Here is a 12,030-nt window from a genome sequence, read left to right as displayed (position 1 = left end):
ACACACAAGAGAAGTACACACAAACACAAGCAACACAAAACACAGCAACACACAAGCAAACAGCTGCCACCCACAGACACATCAACAATTACAACTTCCCTACACACCTCACCACCCCAAGCATCACACACACCACATCCAGCATACCCACAGACACCACCCAAGCAGACCCCCAAACATCCACCACAGACACCACAACTACACTCATCCACCACATCCAGCCTACCCACAGTCACCACCTCAACAGCAACACACACACACACACACACACACACACACACACACACACCACTCCATCCCCCAGCACCTCCACCTCCCACTTCCCCAAGACACACAAACACATTCACTCACCCACCCAACAGACACACAGCACACACAAGCACACCTCCCAGGAGCACGCACCCACAACATTCACACCAACACAGCAGACAACCTGTCATGACCACACAAACTTGCCAAGTCAAATCAAAGAAGTGCATGAGAAAAGCAAAGAGATATCCTCAGTGGAGACAGCAAAGCCCAAACTGGAAGAAGGTTTGCAGAGTAATCTTGCGCTTATTTCAAAGGAAGAATCAAGAAGAGAAGATCCAAGATGGCCGCTGTGAGTCCTGAAGGTTAGTTACAGTTCTAGTCTTGCAATCGGTTGGTTGCTAGGTTATGAGCTCTCCAGCTGGAAGCCTTGCACTTCAACTGAGGTCTGACAGGAATCAGCTGTGTGGAGAGAGAGCGCGCTTCAGAACAGAAACTCCTGTGAGGTAAAATTACATTTGAAGATTATATTACAGAAAACAGATAAATATTGTCAAGGTTTATTGAAGAGTTTGATAGTAGACCGTTCCCGTGGAAGTCGGCAAGGCTACAGAGTTAATGTATGAATTAACCTTATGTTTACAAGGTTCTTGTTTAAGATATTAAAGTCAAAGAAAAAACGAACTTTAAAAGAGCAAGTATCTACAAATGTCAAGGTTATAAACAAAGGCCAAGTTTAAAGGAGACACGAACTGTTAACAAATAAGCATTTACAAATTCAATGGTAATAAACCAAAATAGAGTTTAAAAGAGAAACAAACTTAAATAAACAAGCATTTACAACTACAAGTTATCGACAGATGTCGAAGTAAGGAAGGAGAAACTAACTGTAATAAACAAGCATTTACAAATACAAGTTATCAACAAATGTCGAAGTAAGAAAGGAGAAACGAACTTTAATAAACAAGCATTTACAAATACAAGTATTGACAGAAGTCACAATAAGACAGGAGAAATTAAATAACATCAGCTGATTGAAGAACGCATTATCACCAACTATATATATATATATATATATATAGCAACATAAAACCAATCTCTAACAAAGGTTGAGAAGTTCTTCCAGAATCAGCAATAAGCATTTTTTAAGAAGAGCTATCATTTATAGAGAGGAGCAAGGCTACAGAGAACTCAGGGTGAGTGAAGAAATAATAGAATTAAAGAGAATTAAGTGTTGAGAGTAGAAAGTGAAAAACTGATGTTGTATGTCCCTAGTAATTGCGACTGTGACTCTTGCAGGTGCTGTATCCAATCTTAGATGTGAAGAGGCAGACTGAGTACTGGTGTTCATCATCTCTGTGGCAGTCTCTCTACCATCCCATTCCCCTTTCCCCCTCCGGGGTACTCAGCACGAAGGATTAATATTCATTGTGAGTAGCTCGGGTCGGGACTGAGGAGTTATCTTCTGCTTCTGAGGAAATCGAATTGAAGTATTCTGACAGATTGAAGTTCCATCACCCTAATTTTAGGGAAAAAAACAGATTTCCTCCTGAGCAGAATGGCAGAAGGAATTGATATAAAAGCATTAGCCACCGTTTTGGAAGGGTTACAGAAACAATTAAATACCACTATAGAAGAAACAGTCCAAATAAAACAGCGAATAAATGAGTTAGGGAACACCGCTAAATCAAATGAATCTGTGTTTTCAGAAATCCCTAGCCTTTCACAGTCTGCAGGTATATCCACTCAAGTAATTCATGCGGTTTCCCCTATTATTCCTTTGGCTCAACCCGAGCGCTTCGGTGGGGATCCAAATAAGGCGCAGATTTTTCTGACCCAATGCTCATTGCATTTTTTATGTAGACCAGTAATTTTTTCCAAAGACCAGTCCAAAGTGGCATTTATATTGTCTTATCTGACAGGAGATGCGGCCGCATGGTCCATGCCAATAATTTCCAGAAATGATCCTGTTTTATATAATTTCCAAAATTTCAAGGAAGAGTTCTTAAGAATATTTGATCAGCGAACTGCAGCTCAAGCCACTGACAATGAACTACTGGAAATCAGGCAAGGTAATAAAGATCTAGTAGCCTATCTGGCTCATTTCAATAAACTCATTGTAGAGACTGCCTGGCCGGAGTCAAAAAGAGCCGCCATATTTTATCGTGGACTGAGAGATAAATTGAAAGATGCCTTAGCACAAGTTCCAAATAGACCCACCAAAATTTTGGAGTTAATTGATCTTGTGTTACAGATTGACCACCAGTTAACTGAACGAAGAGCAGAAAAGAGAAGAGAGTATCGACCATTTCCCCAGAGAATTGATTGTGTAAGAAATGATCATACAAGAGCAGGAGAAGGGATAACGATAGAAGAACCAATGCAAATTGGTTCCATCCGAGGTCCTTTATCTAAGGAAGAAAAAGAGAAAAGAAGAGTGAATCAACTATGTTTATATTGCGGTGCATCTGGGCATTTTGTTAAAAACTGTCCCAAGAAACCCAAAGCTCTTCAGTCGGGAAAAGGCCAGCTTCATCAGTAGAGGGAGTTGCCTTAATGAAAGCAGAACCCAAGACAACTCCTTTAGATCAACGAGTGGCGAATACCTTACAAACCGCAGCGCCACATTTGGTACAAACAGTATCAGTTAAGACCCTTGAGAAGGAAATTCAAGGGATCTCAGTTATGATAGACTCTGGAGCTACGGGCAACTTCTGTGATATCAAATACGCTCGTAAAATTGGTATTCGATTTATCAAGAAATCTACTTTGGAAGTAGTAAGAGCTGTGGATGGAACCAATCTTTCTTCAGCACCCATTTCCCATGAGACCGAACCAATTCAGATGCAAGGTTTTGGTGGACATCAGGAGCAGATAATCTTTAATTTGATAGATGCTCCACAATTTCAACTCATTTTGGGTCTGCCCTGGCTTACAGAACATAATCCACAAATTGATTGGAGCAAAAGAACGATCAAGATGAATTCCTCTTACTGCAAAGAGAATTGCTTTCATGATGGAGTGGAAGTGTCCACCAAGTCCCAAGCGGCTTGTTTATCATCACACTCTTCAATGATCTGTGCACTAAAGACAGCAGAAATCCCAAAAGAATATGAGGATTTAGTCGCCGTTTTTGATGAAAAGGAGGCTGAGAAATTGCCACCACATCGACCCTACGACTGCAAAATTGAACTGGAGCCAGGTGCGATATTGCCATGTAGCAGAATATACGCATTGACCGAAGCAGAGAATCAACATTTAAAGGAGTATTTGGATCAATATCTTGCTAATGGTTTTATTCGTCCTTCTAAATCTCCAGTGTCATCCCCACAATTTTTCATACCAAAGAAGGATGGGAGTCTTCGAACTTGCATTGATTATCGAGCCCTCAATCAGGTTACCATCAAGAATCGATACCCACTGCCTTTAGTGTCAGTTTTATTAGATCAAGTAAAGAATGCTAGAATCTACACCAAATTGGACCTGCGAGGAGCATATCATTTGATTCGAGTGGCTTCAGGGGATGAATGGAAAACCGCTTTTTGGACTCGATACGGATTATTTGAATATCAAGTGATGCCTTATGGGTTATGCAATGCTCCCGCTGCCTTCCAGCATTTCGTTAATGATATATTACGAGAATTCCTCGACCGGATTGCCGTGGTTTATATAGATGACATTTTAATCTTTTCCGACAATCTACAGGAGCACATTTCCCATGTTCGATCCATCCTCACAAGGTTGCAAGAAAACCATCTCTATGTAAAATTGGAGAAGTGTGCATTTCATGTGGAACGAGTTGAGTTCTTAGGATTCATTTTGTCACCAGAAGGAGTTAGTATGGATCCTGCCAAGATAAAGACAGTGCAACATTGGCCTTCTCCTTGCAATGTCAAAGAGATCCAGAGTTTCTTGGGGTTCGCTAATTTTTATCGAAGATTCATATCCAATTTTTCTCAAACAGTTACACCCATTACTCGATTGTTGAAGAAAGGAGTGAAGTTTCAGTGGACAAAAGAAGCTGAAAATGCTTTTAATTTTTTGAAGAATTCCTTCGTCTCCGCTCCAATCTTGCTCCACCCCAATCCAGATGAGCCATATTGTGTGGAGGCAGATGCTTCAGATGTTGCCATAGGAGGTATCCTTTCCAAGCATCATAAAGATACAGGTCAATTACATCCAGTGGCCTATTTCTCTAGAAAATTAACACCACCAGGGATAAATTATTCAAATGCGGATAAGGAGCTATTGGCAGTCAAAGAAACTTTTCGTGAGTGGAGGCATTAAATTTTGGGTGTTAAGCATAAAGTGACTGTTTACACGGACCACCGAAATTTACAGTTTTTAAAATCAGCTCGAACTCTAACAGCTAGACAACTGCGTTGGTCCCTATATTTTGCAGACTTTGATTTTGTTATCACTTTCAGACCAGGAAAAGTAAGTGGGAAGGCAGATGCTCTATCTCGAATTGATACCGGTGCAGTTAAAGAGCCTCCAGAAAAATAATTGATTATTCCACAAGAGAAGTTCATACCTGCCATATTGTATGAAAATTTAACCAAAGAAATTCAAGAAAACTTAACATTCGAAGGAATGCTGAAGTGGTCCAAAGAAGGCCAAGGAAGAGAAATCAAAAAAGGTTTGCCATACTTTAAAGGTGCACTGTATGTTCCGACTGTGGAGCTGCAAGAAAAAATTCTTCAGGCTTATCATGACGATCAATTGGCTGGACACAAAGGAATTCAAAAGACTCAAAATCTAATACAAAGAGAATTTTGGTGGCCAAAAATGAAAACTCAGATAAGACAATATGTGTCAACTTGTGACAAATGTCAAAGAGGGAAATCAAATAGAACAGCTTCACAAGATCTGTTAAGACGTTTGCCCACTGCACCCCATGCCTGGTATACTGTTACTATGGATCTTATAGTGGACCTCCCTAGTAGCCAAGGTTTTAACACTATCCTAGTTTTTGTAGACACTTTCACTAAAATGGCGCATTTCATTCCTTTGAAAGAAATCCCTCGAGCCCCACAGGTTGCACAGTTGTTTACACAACACATAGTACGCGCCCATGGTATCCCAAAAATTCTAGTTTCAGACAGGGAGTCCCAATTTGTTTCTCGCTTTTGGAAGGCCTTTAGTAAAAGATTAGGAATTGATTCTCGTTACTCTACCAGTTACCATCCTGAAACCGATGGGCAAACAGAGAGAGTGAATCAAGAGTTAGAACAGTATTTAAGACTCAATTTATTCGATAAAGAGAAGGAATGGCCCGAGTTGATGTGGGCAGCAGAATTTGCTTACAATAATGCTGTTCATTCCACCACTGGGTTCACCCCCTTTTATCTGAACCATGGTAGACATCCTAATGTAATGTTGGGTAAAGAAGATGATTCAGTGCCTGCAGTAGAAGAGATGGTGAGGGATTTGCAGACCACGTTAGTTAGGGCTAGAAAAAACATAATTCAAGCAAAAGACTCATATAAGACTCAGGCTGATAGAAAAAGAAGAGAGAGACCCATTTATTCGAAAGGAGACAAAGTTTGGTTATCCACTCGTCATTTACGTCTCAAAGGAAATCGCAAATTTCAGCACGATTTATAGGCCCATTCAAAGTTGACAAGATGATCAATCCAGTGGCAGTTAAATTGCAGTTGCCAGCTCATCTAAAGATACATCCTGTTTTCCATGTCTCCTTGTTAAAGAACAGTCCTCCAAATTTACGTCAAAACTCCCCTCCAATTCCTATCCAGATTAGCTCTGCAGAAGAGTATGAGGTCAATCAAATCTTAGATTCCAAAATCCGTAATGGCCAGCTTTATTATCTAATTGATTGGAAAGGTTATGGTCCAGAGGAACGATCCTGGGAGCCGCACGAGTATGTACATGCTTCAAGATTAGTGAGAAACTTTCATAGAACCTACCCAAGCAAACCTAAATTGGAGAACTGTTCCTTGAGGGGGAGTACTGTCATGACCACACAAACTTGCCAAGTCAAATCAAAGAAGTGCATGAGAAAAGCAAAGAGATATCCTCAGTGGAGACAGCAAAGCCCAAACTGGAAGAAGGTTTGCAGAGTAATCTTGCGCTTATTTCAAAGGAAGAATCAAGAAGAGAAGATCCAATAGGGCCGCTGTGAGTCCTGAAGGTTAGTTACAGTTCTAGTCTTGCAATCAGTTGGTTGCTAGGTTACGAGCTCTCCAGCTGGAAGCCTTGCACTTCAACTGAGGTCTGACAGGAATCAGCTGTGTGGAGAGAGAGCGCGCTTCAGAACAGAAACTCCTGTGAGGTAAAATTACATTTGAAGATTATATTACAGAAAAGAGATAAATATTGTCAAGGTTTATTGAAGAGTTTGATAGTAGACCGTTCCCGTGGAAGTCGGCAAGGCTACAGAGTTAATATATGAATTAACCTTATGATTACAAGGTTCTGTTTAAGATATTAAAGTCAAAGAAAAAACGAACTTTAAAAGAGCAAGTATCTACAAATGTCAAGGTTATAAACAAAGGCCAAGGTTAAAGGAGAAACTAACTGTTAACAAATAAGCATTTACAAATTCAATGGTAATAAACCAAAATAGAGTTTAAAAGAGAAACGAATTTAAATAAACAAGCATTTACAACTACAAGTTATCGACAGATGTCGAAGTAAGGAAGGAGAAACTAACTGTAATAAACAAGCATTTACAAATACAAGTTATCAACACATGTCGAAGTAAGAAAGGAGAAACGAACTTTAATAAACAAGCATTTACAAATACAAGTATTGACAGAAGTCACAATAAGACATGAGAAATTAAATAACATCAGCTGATTGAAGAACGCATTATCACCAACTATATATATATATATAGCAACATAAAACCAATCTCTAACAAAGGTTGAGAAGTTCTTCCAGAATCAGCAATAAGCATTTTTTAAGAAGAGCTATCATTTATAGAGAGAAGCAAGGCTACAGAGAACTCAGGGTGAGTGAAGAAATAATAGAATTAAAGAGAATTAAGCATTGAGAGTAGAAAGTGAAAAACTGATGTTGTATGTCCCTAGTAATTGCGACTGTGACTCTTGCAGGTGCTGTATCCAATCTTAGATTTGAAGAGGCAGACTGAGTACTGGCGTTCATCATCTCTGTGGCAGTCTCTCTACCATCCCATTCCCCTTTCCCCCTTCGGGGTACTCAGCACGAAGGATTAATATTCGTTGTGAGTAGCTTGGGTCGGGACTGAGGAGTTATCTTCTGCTTCTGAGGAAATCGAATTGAAGTATCCTGACACAACCACTCCCACAGCCTCCAAATCCCGACCCCCTTCTAATGACCGTCCCTAAGATTATTTTTTTTGTTTGACCTTTCCCCTGTTCCCTCCACCCTGGTCCCAACCCCAAGGGGCCCTCTTGCGTTCCCCAATGCCCCTTCCTGTGGAGGTTCGATGGCAGTTGGGAGTCAAGTTAAGGCACAACACTGTGCTATAATTGAACTTTATATGGACTGGCCAGTGGCCTTTGGACTTGAAAAATGTTCTATGTATTAAACCCAACCAGTTGAGTTTGTTGGGTATACATTTGTCCTGCAATTTTCCTCCTTAATGTTGTGCCTGAGTGACTTGTGTTGTGTGCCTACTGTTGTGTGTGTTTCAGCTAGCTTGTTGCTCCATTTGCTGTTGTTTTCAATATCTGACTTTGTGGACAGTGCTGGTGCCCCCCCAAGAGAAGGGTATATGTTGAGTGTATGGATATATGGGTGTAAATGCAGTGGCGGTGTCATGGCATTCTGTACTGTTCGTTCAGGTAAGTATTTCATCTTGTGTTGCCCAATGTGAACATGTTTGGTCTTAAACTTGTCCCCATAATATGGCTTATAGATTCACCTAATGTGTGTCAATGTGAGTTTTGTTTGTGCAGACATGGAGTGTGTTCAGTTGTGCTAGCTTTGTTTGCATTTAACTGTGCATGTGTCCATTTAGCTGTGTGTGCCTTGCAGCTAGTTTCTGTTGGGGTATTTCCCATGCAGTTGCATTTGGAGTTGGTGTGTGTGCTCTGTTGACCTGCACTTCCACATTGTGCAGGTGAGCTTGTCATCTGGGTCTAGTACTGTGTGTCCCTGTGACACATGTATGGCCATTTCCTGTGCACATGTTGTTTGAGGGGTGTGTGCAAAGTAATATTTGTCCAAGTGAAGCCTCCTTTCCTGAGTGCTTATGATGCCCTCACCCCTATTGTGCAGGTATTGTTAGCATAGAGCTCTTTGTCTATTTGTCTCCCTGTCTGTTGTGCATGCCATTGTCCTTCCATTGTGATGTGATGTGTGTGTTCATTGCAGGCCTGTTTCATGGGAGTGGTGTTTGTGTTCCATGCCATATCGGTACATATGTGTGTTGTATGTGACAGCAGTCTATGGCCTGTGTGGAAATTGAGTGTGTGAGTTGTATTTGTATAGGCGATGTTTGTGTGTTGTTGGTGATGTGTAGGACAATGTTGTGTAGCCTTCACTATCCCTATGCCTGAGATGTGTTTTTTGTTGATGTGCTGTACAGTGTGAGTGACCTGCCCAAAGGGGGCTTATTGTGATTGTGCATGTGTCCTTCTTTGTGTCTGATTCCAACGCGGGACACAATGACGAGTGTACTTGTTGCCTGTAGTGTGCCCCACATATGATGTGGACGATGGCGCTATGATATGTTGTTAAGGTTATTGACTCAGGTAGGTGTGTCTGTACTTACGGTCGGTTTCTCACATGGTGGCATTGATTTTGGGCTCCATCGATGATCAGTAACAGCGGAGAACGTGCGTGATGGGTTCTATGGTGGCACCGGATATGTGAGGCTGCCTGCAGGTGAGTGTCTACCTTAATACTCCCCATTTCCAACTTTTGAGGCATGGTGGTTTGACTGCCCTGGTCACATTGGTGGTGTGAAACCTTGTAATGTGTCCGGCGGAAACACTGGCTCCAACGGCTTGTTTGTGCAGCCTCATGATGGTAGCAGTCTGTGCTGCCTGGCAATGCCTGCAAAACCGCTGTGGTCTTTGCTCCATAGACCAGCATGACTCGAAAGAGAAAAGAATTTCATAAGAGTCCCAGTCCTTGAAAAAATAACACATCTTGCATTGCAATATTGAGGTAACGGATGTCAACCCAAAAAGTATAGCTTGCCTTGAAATAGTGCCTGTGGAGTTAAAGCAGCTAAAGAAATTGACTCGGGAGAAAGGATTTGAAAAAACATTATTATTCGTCCAAGAATGGAAATGAGTTAATTAATATTGGGCAGTGGATGACAATCCAATACAATATTACCATTCAACACTCTCAGATCCACACATAGGCCCTCATTACAACCCTGGCGTTAAATCCCGCTTAACGCCGTGCTGACGGCCGTCAAGATACCGTCGCCGCAGCGGAAATCCGCTACAGGTATTCCGACCCACATCTCGTAATCCGCCACAATACAGACACCCACACAAGTCCGCCACACCAAAGGTCAGTGATAAACTGGCGATACCAAAACCTACACCGTCACACCAACAGAACTACGCCCAAACTATCACGACCCACAAATCAACGCGGCGGTCATTCAACCGCGGTAATTCATCGGCGGTACACACCGCTGCGCTCAAATTACACACACATTTACAAAATACAACCACATTGGACAATTCAAAATACACACACCTGACACACATACACACACCACACACCCAAGCCAATATAAAACACACACCCACATTACCCACAACCCCTTACAATGACCTGTTTGGAAGAAGCCCAGAGAGAGAGAATAGCAAACACAACACCAGCATCCACAAGCGCACAACACCATCACTCATACAACATCCACACACCTCAAACAACACACCCCAACACATCCCCCCCACACATAACAGACAGCACCTCACACATCACCCACACCTCCTCATGGCACCTCAGACTCCCCAGGTTTTCTGAGGAGGAGCTCAGGGTCATGGTGGAGGAAATCATCCGGGTAGAGCCACAGCTATTCAGATCACAGGTGCAGCAGACATCCATTGCAAGGAAGATGGAGCTATGGTGGAGAATTGTCGACAGGGTCAACACAGTGGGACAGCATCCAAGAACACGGTATGACATCAGGAAGAGGTGGAACGACCTACGGAGGAAGGTGCGTTCAGTGGTATCCAGACACCAGGTAGCAGTACAGAGGACTGGCAGTGGACCCCCACCTCCTCCCCCACAACTAACAACATGGGAGGAGCAAGTCTTGGCAATCATGCATCCTGATGGCCTGGCAGGAGTAGCAAGAGGACTGGAATCTGGTAAGTCATATCTTTACTACTATATCCCCCCACCCTACCTGCATGCCATCACAAACTCCTACCCCTACCCTCACACCCATCACCCCAACACCCCACAGATACCCCATTATCACAACCCACATATCCCAATCCCAAGGTCTCCATGTCACACCAGTGCATGGACACCCATCACCAAAGCATGTCCAGTACAGATACTCACCCACGCCCCAAAATTAACAATCACACAAGGCCAAAGACAATAAGCCAACCACAGGAGTAGAGGGTAACTCACACATTGGACAAGAGAGCACACACAGATACAATAACTATGCAATTACTCCCCAACAGGACCCCTACCCAACGTCACCGGACAGGAGGTGGCAGCCATATCCAGTCCCCTCACAGAAGAGGCCCACAGTGATGACAGCAGCTCGGCACGCCTCGATCAAGATGACCAGCCCAGCCCATCAGGGACCTCAGGACACTATCACACACAACCACAGAACCTCCTCCCTCAGGAAACACCCCCACAGCACCCACCCAGTGGGCCCATGCCACTATCCCCAGGACACGTCAATCAGCAGTGTGACCACCACTACAGGGACCCCAGGCAAACCCACTAACCCAAGACAATCAGGGACCTGGGGTCAGTGGCAGTGGGCACACGGTTCAGGGGATAGAGGCACAGGATAACAGGGAAGCTGGGAGGACTGCTGTGCGACAGGGGGAGGACAGGCCAAGGGAACCCACTCTCCCTCTAGGGAGGACTTGAAGTCCATTAACAACACACTGGTCACCATTGCAGGGTTGCTGGCAGACATGGCCAACACCAAGAGGGACACAGTGGCACATCAACGGGCCCCTGTCACTAGCCTGAACAATGACCAGCCCTCCACCTCCGCAGGTGCCAGTGGACAGTAGGTCCCGCCACAGGACCAACAGGCCACCAGCACCCCACCCCCTGCAGAAGGAGAACCACCCCGCAAACGGTCCCTGAGATCCAGGCACAAGACAGAGAACATTGCCAAGACCCCCACCCGGAAATAAGACTCTCCTGATAGTCACCCTTCTGTCCCACTCTGTTACCCTGTCCACCTTCAACTGCCATTACTCCACTTCCTATGCCCCCTTGGACAATGCACCTGTCATGCCAATAGACTGGACTCCACCATCACCCCAGCCCACTGCACAGCCCCCGCCACTTATTAGCACAGAAATAAACACCCTTGAATCACAAATAAATCTGGAGTCAGTCTGTACTTTCACAAATTTGTTATTGCAAACTTTCAGAAAAATAGCAATGCCAGTGTTCATTTTCACATACCAATGCTAGACAGTTATTGGGCAGCAGTAAACATAGCAGAAGGCAAAAAGTGGTACACAGATCTGTAAAATGGAAAGCCAAAGTGAACTGTCAGGGTCCATACACAGCACAAAGGCAGATCATGCAATGTCCTACAGAAGTCTGATATGAGAGGAGCAGTGCCAGTCTCTTACCTTTGTCTCACTGGAA

This window comes from Pleurodeles waltl, chromosome 12, assembly GCF_031143425.1.
Source record: "Pleurodeles waltl isolate 20211129_DDA chromosome 12, aPleWal1.hap1.20221129, whole genome shotgun sequence".
In the NCBI taxonomy this organism is placed as follows: domain Eukaryota; kingdom Metazoa; phylum Chordata; class Amphibia; order Caudata; family Salamandridae; genus Pleurodeles; species Pleurodeles waltl.
Note: the sequence above shows the minus strand (reverse complement) of the source record.